Raw genomic sequence first — 12583 nt, 5'->3', positions numbered from 1 at the left:
CGGGAATATTCATAGATGAGAAGCGAAGATTTGCATAGGAGACGTAGGTCGTAAATCCTCCTCCTCCTCTTCCTCCTTCTCCTCCTCCTCCTCCTCCTGACACGGTTCGCTCTCGGATGGATCCGTAATCCGTAAGTCGCCTAATAGAGTACATCGTGGAAAACAAGGAATACGAAACGAAATCGATCGAGAGACCGAGACAACGCGAGATCCCCCGTGTTCGGGATCGCTGCGAGGAGCGCGAAGAAGAATAGACGCGACGCCGGCACATGTGGCCGTCATTAGTCATTCGAAATTCTTCTGTCTTCGCTTTTTAATTCGTGCATCGAGATCGCCGCTGTTTCACGGCCGCGTCCCGAGCGCTGCCCGAGGGGAAGAGGAGAGAATACGGCTAGCAGAACGACAAAGACAACGCCAGGAATGGAGGAAGAAGGAGGAGAAGGAGAACGAAGAAGAAGAAGAAGAAGTAGAAGTAGAAGTAGTAGAAGAAGAAGAAGAAGAAGAAGAAGAAGGAGAAGAAGAAATGGAAGAATGGTTGTAAAGGGAGGTGAAGAAGTGCACATTCGAACTGGTGGAAGGAGGTTGGAGGGAGGGGGAATGAGAGAAAATCACGCGTGGTTCGTCATAAGAGGAATTCCTTTAGCGATACTGGGCCCTCCATCTCCTCTCCTTCTTCCACTTCTTCCCTTGTCCCGACCGTTCCGTCCCTCCCGTCCCTTCTGGCCCAGAGACCCCGTGCTTTTTTACTGGTTTATGGGATTTTTTTCACGCGGACCGCCGAGTCGTACATCAGAGAAGGCTGACTGAGGTCTTTCTCTCCTTTGCCTCTCCAACCTTCTCTCTTCCACCTCGCGTACGCGCCTTCGCTTCGTCTCCTTTCTTTCACTTCCCCTCCCCTTTCTCCTCCCGCCTCCTTTTCTCTTTCTCTCCGTTGATCGCGGTTGAAGGGTCGTGTGCGTGTTGGCCGTGAGGGAGAGAAGGAAAGAGGAGACGAACAATAAAAAAGAGCAAATGCCAGCCGCCATAAAAACAACTGAAAGTATTAAAAACTTTAGGCCTTTTACTGCCGAGCTGCCTTCCCCGGGAAGGTACAGTCCGACGTATATATATATATATGTATATATATTATATATTATATATATAATATATATATGTATATATATATATATATACGAACGACCCGCCTCGAGACTACTTCTGATGCCCCGTGATCTTCCCTTCGTTTCATCGATGAACACGCGATAATTGAATAATTGTCCGACAACTTTCGACCATAGTCTTTCTCTCTTCCTCTCTCCTCTCTCTTCCGTTCTCCTTTTCCATTTACTTCTCGATTCCTCGTTACGATTCTCTTACGATCTTTAACGCGATTCATCTCTTCTTTAGCTTCGACGCAGTTTAAATAATTCAAGTTCGGACGGAAAGAAGAAGAGAAGAAACGACGCGATCGATAACAGGCGAGTTTTGATGGACAGATCATCGAGAGACGATAGAGATTTCGCGCTTCTTATTTCCCCCCTCCTTTTCTTTTTTTTTTACTGATGGATGCGCAAACAAGTATTTCGTTTTTTCGAATTCCTGAAACCGAGCACGCCTCGGGGATTCGAGGCGATTCAGAACGCGTTAGACCAAGAAGAATTCATTTCCACGCGAAACCCGATCCATAGGCGATTGCCTTTTGCCCTCTTCCTCTCCTCTTCCTCTCGCAACCGGGAAGACACAGTCGAACAATCGTGGCCCGGCGAAACCGTGAAACAGAGGGAAAAAGGGGAACCACCGCTTGGGTGGCGGATAGTGAGGCCAACATGCGGGAGAAGGGAGGGGAGAAAGAGGAAAAAAAATGGAGGAGCGAGAAGGAACGGGGGGGAGGGAGGGAGGGAGGGAGAGGAGGAGAAGGTTGGAGGAATGCGCCTCGTAAAATTATCGTACTTTAATAAAACGTGTCGTGCAAAACGCGAGGATAACGAGAAAATATAGGGTTCGAAAGACTGGTGAAATTTATAGAGCGATCGCCAGATCCTCGTGCAACGGGAGAGAAGGAAGAGAAAGAGGAAGAGAGGGGGAGAGAGAGAGAGAGAGAGAGAGAGAGAGAGAAAGTCGGTTTTTGGGATGGTCAAGCCGGGTTTAGTTCAGGAGGCACAATAAGATGCCGAATAAATCAACGGAATACCCCGAGTATCGAGCTTGCAAGTCGATGGTTTACGATCGAACGTGATCGTCGAACCTTGAATTCAGAATCGAACGAGAAAAAAAGGATGAAAGGAAGTTTTACAATTTCCCATTTCCTTGCGAGAAACGTGTGCGACTAACGGCCCTCGGTATAAGACGCACGCTCCTCCTCCTCCTCCTCCTCCTCCTCCTATTTATTCCGATCGTCGATAATAAATAAATATTTCCATCCGTCCAGGGAGTATTCGTGGAATGTTTGCGAATTGGGTCATCTTTCGCGCGTTAAAGTGGAAATGAAACGGAGGGTCGTAACGTGAAAATCGATTTATCGTTCCGTTCCAACTATTAATATACGCGCGCTAAACGGAAATTACGCTCGACTTTAATTATTCCAAACTAACGACAAGGGACGATGACGACGACGACGAGTCCATCATCTCGTTTCTTTTTTCTTTCCAATTTTTCTTTTTTTCACGATTTTTTCCTCGAATATCCGCCCAACGATAATCCCGATAGAACGAAAAATAAGAAAGAAAAAAAAGAAAGAGAAAGGAAACGCGTCCGATGGAAGTTTTCTTTCCTTTTTTCCCCCTTTTTTTTGCCGGCTAATTCAAACGCTAAGCGGCGCTGCTAATTTGCGCTGGCAGATTACGCGGAACGAGGCGTGATAAATAACGAACGGTGTGAAAAAAGGGGAGAGAGAGGGAGGAGGAGAGAGAGAGAGGAAAAGAGAGAGAGACGGTAGCGCGACAGTGCACGATCCGCGACGTTCACGATTCTCTCTAATCTGTGCGCAAACCATCCCCCAACCCCTTCCCTCGCCCGCGAGGAGAGTCTTTGGGTTTGCCCCTGGAGGGCACCTCGGCTACGTTGTACCGCACTGAGAGGGCCGCGGCAGCAGTAAATCTCGCGGACAAACAATCATAATTTTCGAAGAGCTAACAAAAAGCAAGAGACTCTTTAAAGGGAGCCGATGCCAGCCAACATGAAATGCGGCCGCCTCCGCGCCTCCAATTGTTTCGAGGTTTTCTTCCCCCCCATTCGGCCGCCACCGCAGCCTCCGCGCCCTCTTTTTCTCTCCTCGTCCTTCTTTCCTCCTTTCCACCGCGATTCCACCTTCTCTCCGCGTGTATCAACAAGTGTGTGCTCTCCTTCTCCTCCTCCTCCTCCTCCTCCCGTTTTCCCCTTGATTTCTTCATTTCGTCTTTCTTTGTCGAGCAAAGAAACAGAGAGAGAGAGAGAGAGAGAGAGAAAGAGGATTTCTTGCCTCTGTCCTTTTTTAGAACGACGGTCCCTCCCCCTTGTTTATCGTCGTTTCCACCGTCGTGTTTTCTTTCTACGCGTTGTTTGCTTTGGAGCGTGTCGGTAGATCGATGATGTTCGAGAAAGCATTAGCGTGGCGGATGGCTATATCGTTCGGGGTTTTGCGAGTTTTAACGGATATAATAATAGTGAGAAGAAAGGAAAGAGGAGGAGGAGGAGGAGGAAGAAGAGGAAGAGGATGAAAAGCGGGGAGCGTTGGAACCTAATTTGGAACACGGGATGGACGGTGGATGAATGGGAGGGTGGGGGGAGGGGAAGCGTGCAGCGTCTCCTCGAGACATTTGCTCGAGGAATTCGCGGGATCCCGTGTGGTGTGGTGGATTCGTGTATTTCCAACTCGCGAGGAAGCAGGAGAGAACGATGGCGAGAACGATGACGATTCAAACTCGAAGGTTATAAAGATAAACCTTCTCCCCGTCCTCTTTGTCGTCTCTGTCCTCTTCGTCGTCGTTCTCGTCGCTCGTTGAAACGTTGAAACGAGAAGAAACGATACGCGTCTAGTATTTCGAGCAAACATTTCAACACGAATCTACACCTGGTTTCGTCTACCGAATCGATCGGGGCTACTCGAGAACAGAAACTAACGATAAAACGGTGAGCTGGTTATAAACGACGACGCGATCCGACCTGATAAGTAAGGGAAAATTTCGAAACGAACGCTCGGCTTCGACACGAAAACACCACCTGTTCCTTAGGACAGATTCTTCGTCCTTGTCTCTCGTTCGTTGGAAACGAATTACAAATTACAAGCCTCGTTTTCATCGCGGCGTCACGAGGCCGCGTAGGTCGAATAGGGGGGAAAAAAAAGAGCAGAGAGAAGAGAAGGAAGAAGAAGGGGGGAGAAGAAGAGAGGCAGAGTAAAGAAGAAAGAATACGGGGAAAGGGGGAGGGGGGAGGGGGGTTAATACCGTCGAGGTGTGACGCGGCGGCTTTATCGAGAACGCGCGAAGAAAAGGAAGTTTGAGCGAAGACGAGGCGGGGACAGGGGGGAGGGGGTGGAGGAGAGGGCTTATCGCGAGGCCCGCGATTCCGATTACAGGCTCTCGAGACTTCTCGGGCCGGGCTGATCGTCAGGCTCGGGCTCGCCATAAAAATTCACCCCTGAATAAAACCCGGGGTTTCGCGCGCGTGCAACCGTGGGGGGATCCCCGATATCACGTTTCTTTCCTTTCTCTTCCCTCCCCCTCCTCACCCCCGTTTCTTAAATCCCGCCAAGATAGCATCGTCGCGTGAAATCAGCCAACGTTCCTCTCGGTTATTTCCACCCGGCCAGACCGTGAGCAACGCTAATTTTCCGCTCTAACCGAACGCGATATATCCCTCTCCTTTTCCCTTTCCCGCCTGCCAATTACGTCCATCCATCCCTCCCTCCCCGCCTCCCTCCTTCCAGATGGAATTCACGCCATTCGACAGCTACACGCCGCTACTTTTTCCACGACGTACGTAATTATTCCGGGAGCGGGGACGGAAGCCACTTTTCGCTTTCGCCGCGAATCTCTCTCTCTCTCTCTCTCTCTCTCTTTCTCTCCCTCGTTGCATTGAAGAGAGAGAGAGAGAGAGAAGTTTTCCTCCCCCTCGTTTCGAAAGAACAATGGAAACAACGTCGGTGCTAAATCGGGCTTCTGGGGTTGGCGAACACCGGGCGAACACGGCGCGGAATCCAAAGGCTAAAGTGGCTGCCAACTACTTTACAGCCTCCCCTGCAATAACCCATCACTTCCCTGACATAATTCGAATACTTTGTTGCAGAACCGAGCGCGTTCACCACCAGCGTTCACTCGCTCGTATAAATTATAAATAAACTTTGCGCTAGCGATTTTAACGGCTTCCTCCCCTCCGCCCCCATCCCCTCGAAATCCCATCCTTGTCGTCTATTTCGACACGAGTCTTCCTCCACGAGACTTCCACCTTCCAACTTCGTTCTCGCGCGGCAAGGAACAAGAGAAGGTTAAAGAAGCGTGCATACTCTACTACGTGCATCTCTCTGGTATTTACCTCGACTTCTCACTCTTATTTCCCTCTTTCAACGAGTTTCCTCCGCTTCTTGTCTCTCCTCCGGCCAACATAGTAGAGGTCCTCCTCTCTTGGTGCGGGGGGGTGGGTGGGGGGCCCCGAACAACTACCCCGAGGGGAGGAGGGGAAGGGTCCCGATCTCGCGAAAAGAAACCAGTCCACTGGTAAAAACTTGCGATCCGACGTCGGGATTCTCCTCCTTCTCCTCCGGGAAAGATCGACCTCCTCCTTACGAAGCGAGCCAGGAAACTCCACCGGGTTGTCGCGTGTCGTCGTCCCCGTGTCTCATCGCGACGTGACCACCGCGGTTATACGGTTACAGTTTCGTCAAAGGGGCGGTCGTTTCAAAGTTTCGTGGCTTGCAGCATCCACCACTCCCTTCACTCGCGGATTGATCAGTTCACCGCGAGAATCGACGACGGTCGATCAGACGGATGGAAAACGGAACGATCCACCAACAAACAACAACCTTCTCTCGACCGAACAACAAACAATCTCTCCTTCCAGCACACTGGTCACGAAAAAAAACTTGTCACACGATCGTGTATATATATATACATATATATACATATATATTACATACATACATACACATATATATATATACATATATGTATATCATGTACGCACTACCGTCCACGTATTGGAGAAAATAGAAAAAAATTCACTGGTCCCTCTCTCTTTCTTTCTTTCTTTCTCTGTTTCCCCGAACTGTCGCACTGTCATCCAACGAGCGCATCCGCGGCTGAGTATCACTCGATTCGATCGGAGAACGCGACACGAACGACGACACGACACGACTCGACTCGACTCGATTCGACCCGACCCTTGGGACGACGCCGTGGGACCGGAAGTAACCGGTACCAACACGAATTCACGGAGAGAAGAAGTCGAGAATTCGCGGCGCGCGATGATGCCACTGTCCTCCGTTCTGGCTGGCCCGGCTCTCTCCACTTCCCACAGGGGGTGGGGAGAGGGTTTGTTTCCCAAGTGCTGGTAGTGGCAATGGTCCGTGGAAGGTGGGGTATGTGTATCTGTGTCTGTGTCTGTGTCTGTGTGTCTGTTGCGTGCTGCGCGCGCGTGCGCGTCCACCGGTCAGAAAACGGACAGGGAGCGGACGGACGGATAAGACGCAAAAAGAAAAAAAAAAAAAAAGGAGAGAAAAAAACAGAAAACGTTCAAGGGGAGAGTTTTACCTCGATACCAGCCCGTTTCACCATCGAAACGTCCCGAAAAACTTGCTCCACCTTATCAACGATCCTTCCGGGGGGATGATCGCGACGCATCCACGGGGTTCTCCACCCGTGAAACTCGGTACCCGGTGTGCCTTCCACTCTCTGCACCGCGGAACACTCCGCTCCGCGGTTGGCTGGTGGGTGGGGGAGGCTTAGGTCGGGCAAGAAGTGGGGGTGTTCCGTGGCTTCCGTCCACGGAGGGGGCGGTCTGGTTCCCGTGCGTTTAACTGTCCACCGGGCAGCAGGCTGATAGGCCAACCAAGATCCTGCGGCACTCGACTCGAGGGAGAAGAAAAGGAAGCACTGGTTCCAACCCCCGTCCGTTTCCACCACACGTCGATATCCACCACGATTGACCAGCGATCGGCCGTGATCCCGCGGGGAGAGAAACTGACGCGAGCCGTTTTCCAAGCCCTGAGAGAGAGAGTCTTTCACCGAGCCCAGAACGTAAAACAGGCGAGTGCGCGTGGCTCGGCTGGCGCGAGATGACTGAACCCCTCCGGAGGGTGAGAGAGAGACAGAGAGGAGGGGAGCGGTGCCACTTCTCTGCCCCTTCTCTCGCCGCTTAGGAACGAAGCCGCGGTTCGTCGCTCCCCACCAAGCTGTTCTGGAAACGATGCCCCACCCCGTCGCGCGGAACGACGCGTCGCGTTCTCCCCGCCTCCGCCGTCGTTCCACCGCTCGCCTCTCGCACCTCTCCCCTACCAGACACGGCCGACTCTCTCCCCACGCGCTTTTCCCTCGCGTCTTCGCCTCGTCTCGCTTCGACCCGAACCGTTCCGATCCGTGAGCCCCGTCTTCTGCCGCGCTGACTGAACCGGAGCTAAACGCAACCAGAGAAACAAAGAGAGAGAGGGAGAGAGAGATAGAGAGAAGCGCGGATACGCGCACTCTCCGTTCGCGTACATCCGAGCAAGAGAAGAGAGAAGCAGCCGTGCGTGTGTGCGCCGCCGTCGCAGCCGCCGCCGCCGCCGCCGCCGCCGTACACACACAAATCGCTCCTCCGAAGTTGTTCTGCTCTTCGTCTACCGTTGGTGGCACTCGTCCACCGGCTGGCGAGCGGCGTGCTGCGCCCCCGGGCTGCTTTCGATGCGTCGTCCACGTGCTTCTTCTTATCGCGGACTCACCCTCCAGTCCCGACAACTGGAGGGGGTTTTGTGGGTGGGTCCACGGGTCTCGGCTCGATACTCCGAGAGAATCCGCGCTTCGCCTCTTCGCGCAATTCGCCCACCCGTTTCAATTTCAATTTCAATTCGACTTTTTCCAAGGAACGAAGATCGAACGAATTCTTAACTGATCCTTAACGTCGAAAAGAGAGAGAAGAATAACGTGAGAGCCAACTAAAGAGAGAGAGAGAGAGAGAGTTGGTATTTTTTTTCGAAATTATAGAGCAAGGACGGTGAGTCCGAAAGATTATGCCTCCCAGTCGGCGTAGATTCGACTGGCATCCCCTGCGCAGAATCGGTAGGGTGCGGCGTCGGCCAATGACGTCACGCGTGCAACCTCTCCGACAATCCCCTCCCCTCTCCCCCCGTTAGATCCTCCCACATTCTATTGCTCGGGACGCGGCGCTCCTGTCATCGTCGCCGCTTATCGGCGATTCGTTTCGCAGGGGTGACGCGATTACCCCGCTCTCTCTCTCTCTTCTAGCTAGTCGCTAATTGAGGCGGAGAGCACTTGCAAAAAACGCAGTCTCCTCTCTCTCTCTCTCCAAGAGAAATTAGGAACAGGCTCCTTATCGATCGACACCCTAATCCCTCTCCCCATTATCCGCTCCTACGTTCCTTCTCCCTTTCTGAATTCCCATCGAACGAATCAACCACCACCCTCTCGATCCGTACCAACTTGCGTTCTATTATTATTTCTATCTACGATTATCGCTTAATACTTCTAGTTTCGCGAAGGTTACGCGTAGTTATTATACTCGAGCATGTATTATCGGAGGCATGTAATTGGAAATGAAATAAAATTCTTGGCGAGCAAGCAGTCCCCAGAGGCAAAAGTGAAGTTACAAAGGATGGAGAGATCCTGGCGTGGAGAGGGCAGAGCGAATCGTTAGTTTGTTATTTCGTGCAAGAGGCATTCTCTCCTCCGGTTTTCCATAGTTACAGCGGTGGAAACAAAGGAGCGGCAGGGCGCAGGCCCGCTCCCTTCAAAGGGAAGCTTCGAGAGCAGGGGTAGGCCGCTCTTGTCCAATAATGTCGAGAGTTGTCGCCACCCTCCGGCCGACCGTGCTAGTAACCTCCCCCTTTTTTCGCCGCCAGCCCCGTATGGACGAGGTTGATTCTCTTACGAGGCTCCAATCGTAAACATAATGGAGTAACAATGTGCCGAATTAACTGTGGCGCTGCGCTGTGAAACAATGGACGAGGACGGACGATTAAAAACGATCTGTTACTGCCGCACGGTTCCCAGGGGCCGTTAACCGGGCCGCAGCTTTTCTTTCGTAACGTGGAACACCGACAGACCGACCATTCACGGGTCCCTTCCAACTTTTAGATTGACATTTCCGAGCCTATTTACATCGTGCGGGTAGTTTATGGCGCGGATTGAGGATGATTAAGGCTGAAAGGAGTCATGAACGAAAATGGGACTGATTCATGTACTCACGCGGCCATGCGAACGTTCCTCCTTTTCGATTCATCGGTGATTCGACATCCTCGTTTGTCACGATTAATCCTTCCAGACGGAGACGTCTTCGCTGCGAGATACGTCTCCCCGACACCAGCCTCGTATTCGTCCCCTCCTTTCTCACCCCTGGTCGCGACCACTCTGCAACAAAATGAATTTTACCATGATTTTACGATCGGTAAAAATAAATAATTGTGTTTTTATTATCGATTAACCGTTGCGCTTGAAATCAACCTCAACTGTGAACACAACTTTCGTCCCACGATCGATCGGACAAAAATGTTCGAAAATATATAAGATACGAGAAATCAATCGAAAACGTCGCGATCCGGTGACGTGATTTGTCATTGTTTGTAATATCGTTTGTAAAAGTATCTTGAGTAGAAACAAATAAGAGATACGCGTTTATCTTAGAGGAAATCGAAACATGATATGTTTATATATATATGCGACAAAGATATACGAGTTTGTCTTTACGAAATATACTCGATCTCGTGTCTATAATTAATTCACATTTCGTTAAATATAAGGAATTAGGATTAGAAATAAACACCGTTGAAAAACTTTTAATTCGATTGCAAGAATCCCTCGGAGAGATGCAGCTGACATCTATAATCGACAACGAATTACGAATTTCGTCCGGCAAACGGTAGCAGCGGTTGACTCGATCGAGTCGATGAGAGTCCAACGAGGCAGGAAATTTAATTCTCGTTTTAATCTCGCGTCACCTGCGATCCGAGGGAATCCCGGATTTTTCACCCCTGATTCGAAATCGGGTAACAGGCGCGTTTCGTGGAAAGTAGAATGTGGGAAAAAGAGATCGCGGCCCGTTAGGTTCTCTCCGGGCGAAAGGGTTGCTGGCGTAACCCTCCCGAAATGGGTCAGGATACCGATCGTTTCCTTAAAGACCCGTTTAGCCGCACGTCCGTAAAATATCGTGTTTCCTTCTCGGCCCGAGATTTACCTTTCCTCTCATATAGATTTACCTACGAAATACGCTATTCACGTTTCACCTCCACGTGGATACGCGGCCTCACTTGAGTGGCTAAAGATACCGGTATGTGCGATCATGTATGACGATGACGATAATGATTCTTTCGATCGAATCCAAATTCCAAAAATTTCAACGAGTCACGGTTTTTTCTCCAGCGTTCTCGTTAGAAGGGTTTCGAATATCAGGAAAGAAGAAGGGGTTTGTACCGTTCCGGGCGTCCGTGTGAGAAAACCATTAGCCGAAAAAGAACCTTTAAATAACGGGCTACCGGGTTCAGCCGCCGCCGGAGGGGTGGATCGAGAGAGAGAAAAAAATCGGTACTTTCGATTCCAGGTAGCCAGGATTCGATGGAAATATCTTTCCACGTTGGGGGGAGGGAAGGACAAAAAGAGAGAGAGAGAGAGAGACATCAACGGACACCTGGAAACGAGCGGGGAGGAATCGACGAGATCGTGGATACGAAAATATTATTCGAGGAATAATCGTTCTTTTTTTCTTTTTTTTTTTCTCTTAAGTAAAAGCGACGCGTAAAACCGAGAGAAATTTCTCCACGAAACTGGCAGCCGCGTCACGAAAAGTTGAACGTTCTTCGTGGCGCGGCACAAAGTTTAAAAATATCGCGGCTCGGCCCTTCGAGCGGGAGAAATATGAATTTTTTATCTCTCCCTCGCGGACCATATGGCCGGTGCTCATCTCCGCAGAGGGGTGGAAAGACAAAAAAGCGGGTCGAAGAGAAAGAGCGGGTCGAAAAAAAGCGGAGGAGCCGCGGTATTTTTAGAATAGAATTTCCAAGGTGGTTTCCGTGGTTCGGTGCGACAGCCAGGAAAGAGGAAAGGATTGGTGCATCCTTCTTTTTTACTCTCGCCATCCCGCTCGCCACCACCCCGTCGTTTCCGCGTCTAAATTCTTCTCACCCTTTTCCTCCCCTCCGAACCCTCCCTATTCTCCCTTTTCAGACTCGAGCATCCTTCAGCTGTCACCGCGCGTCGTTCCTCCTTTACCTAATTCTCTCTTTTTCCCTCTCCCCCTCCTTTCGATCCACAAGAAGAAACCTTCATCGAGAAACTTCATCCAGTTTCCAGAAGCCAAGTTCGAATCTTCCCTCTTCCGTCTCGAGCAGCGACGGTGGAGGGGATCAAAAGAAACGATCATCTAGTTAATCGATTAATTGCCTTCTTGGAAAACTGTTGGCAGTCGAACAAAGTCGGTCGGATCTCCGCTCCATCAAAGGAAACAGATTCGTGAGATCGCGACTCGAACTCGTCTCTCCTCCAAATTCTCTCCTCTCCCTACTCGTCTCCTGGATATTCCTTTCGAAAGATCGGCCAACAACTTTCCAACACCTCCTCCTCCCCCACGAGCGGATGGAGGATGGAGCAAAAGTCAAAGCGTTCCTAGACGCGCGACGTTTCCTCGGCCGGATTGTTGTACGCGCGTGTCGTCGGCGGTATCTACGAGCGTTGTACTCGAAGGCAATGCATCGAGCAGCGCGTACGTACTCGTCCGACATGGAATGTGGTCCGGTTGCCGGGCGTGCGCACGCGGCCCGCCGCTCGCTATACTTCCCGTTTTTTATTGCCCCGTAATGCATTAGCCATAATAGCCGTACGCACTTAATGGACTGTAGCCTCGTTACAGTATGCCACGTCGTGGGTGGATACGCTGCCTGACCGCTTCTCTCTGCCTTTCTGCCCGCGGTGCGCGCTCGCGCGTGCACGCGTCTCCGATACGGATTTGCAAAGGGGAGGGAGAGGGAAGGGAGAGAGAGAGCGGAGAGATACCGGTTATCCCCCTTCGCTTCCGCGGATTTCACGATCACGGAAACGACAAGCGATCTCCTCCTCCGCTTTCCTTTTCCCCTTTTTTCCTCGCCGCCCCCCAACCGCTTCTCCCCGCGGCCCGGGGGATACCTATTCCGTGACTATGTTCGGTGGAATGCGTTGCTGGTGTACCTTGATACCGGGTGAAGTATATACGGCATCGGTTGCCGAGATTTAGCCGAGCTGGATGCGTGGCGATACCGCGCGGACACGGGGCAAATTGAGAAAATGGGACGAACGATGGCGAGGAGATAGGGGCGAGGGAGAGATAGATGGGCGGAGGAGGGGGGTGGAAGCGCGCAATAACGCGCGGACGGTGCGCGCGTGAAGAGGAGACGGAGTGAATGGAGGATGGTTCGCTCTCGTGTACGCTTCCAAGCGACAAAAGGAATATACCG

The 12583-nt window shown here is 51.3% G+C and overlaps 1 protein-coding gene across 14 annotated transcripts in view; it reads right to left on the bottom strand.

Moving 5' to 3' along the window:
* LOC108001011 (zinc finger protein castor homolog 1-like) overlaps positions 1-12583 on the bottom strand; it is a 145296-nt gene that overhangs the window by 78041 nt on the left and 54672 nt on the right. For 6 of the 14 annotated variants that reach the window (XM_062084667.1, XM_062084670.1, XM_062084671.1 and 3 more), the window contains exons 1-2: positions 6702-7551; positions 5488-6016 (exon numbers count right to left, since the gene is read on the bottom strand). The gene's annotated coding sequence lies outside the window, so the exon portion shown is untranslated. Of the gene's footprint in view, positions 1-5487; positions 6017-6135; positions 6674-6701; positions 7552-9350; positions 9513-12583 lie in introns of those variants that run through there. The other 8 variants (XM_062084672.1, XM_062084673.1, XM_062084676.1 and 5 more) reach the window with 3 other exon arrangements.

The sequence above is a fragment of the Apis cerana genome, linkage group LG14 (assembly GCF_029169275.1).
Source record: "Apis cerana isolate GH-2021 linkage group LG14, AcerK_1.0, whole genome shotgun sequence".
In the NCBI taxonomy this organism is placed as follows: domain Eukaryota; kingdom Metazoa; phylum Arthropoda; class Insecta; order Hymenoptera; family Apidae; genus Apis; species Apis cerana.
Note: the sequence above shows the minus strand (reverse complement) of the source record. Positions and strands in the feature narration are given on the sequence as shown.